Below are 710 nucleotides of genomic sequence, written 5' to 3'. Positions count from 1 at the left end.
CTCATTCTCTAGCTTCTTTTTATAATTATATAAACTTAGTTTTGAACCTGTTCCCTCAGAACTTTTAAATTATTATTATGTCTTATCTACATTTGATATTATTAAATCATTCGCTTTTACATTCGGAAATTTTTAAACCAAAGAATTCATAGGATAGTTTTAATTTGTATAACTGTTTGTAAATAATATATAAAATTTTGTTTCCTAGTAACGTTATTATAGACTGTATTCTTTTATTCTATATTATGGCAGTGATATATAATAATATATACTTTCTTTATATCAGAGTAGGTACTTACATTCTTTTTTCTTTTCACATGTCGCAGGTGATGTGGTGATATCATAACAAGTTTTGAGGGAGGCCCATCTCATGACTGTGTGAAAACCCAATTATCATGCTTATGAACCACAAAAGGATCTAGATACTCCTGCTTTTTATTTTTATTTTCATTTTTATTTTTGAGACAGAGTGTCACTGTCACCCAGGATGGGATCTGGAGTGTGATCTTGGCTCACTACAATCTCTGCCTCCCTGGTTCAAGTGATTCTTCTGCCTCAGCCTCCCAAGTAGCTGGGACTACAGGCACATGCCACCATGCCTGGCTGATTTTTCTATTTTTAGGGGAGTGTCACCATATTGGCCAGGCTGGTCTCAAACTCCTGATCTTGTGATCTGCCCACCTCGGCCTCCCAAAGTGCTAGGATTACAG

The 710-nt window shown here is 35.5% G+C and overlaps 1 non-coding gene across 1 annotated transcript; it reads right to left on the bottom strand.

The window, feature by feature from the left end:
• Nucleotides 1–318: 318 nt before the first annotated feature.
• On the bottom strand, nt 319–418 carry LOC120365214 (small nucleolar RNA U13). Its single transcript, XR_005580221.1, has one exon. It is a non-coding gene; the product is annotated as a small nucleolar RNA U13 (small nucleolar RNA).
• Nucleotides 419–710: the final 292 nt, after the last annotated feature.

This window comes from Saimiri boliviensis, chromosome 7 (genome assembly GCF_048565385.1).
Source record: "Saimiri boliviensis isolate mSaiBol1 chromosome 7, mSaiBol1.pri, whole genome shotgun sequence".
Classification (NCBI taxonomy): domain Eukaryota; kingdom Metazoa; phylum Chordata; class Mammalia; order Primates; family Cebidae; genus Saimiri; species Saimiri boliviensis.
Note: the sequence above shows the minus strand (reverse complement) of the source record. Positions and strands in the feature narration are given on the sequence as shown.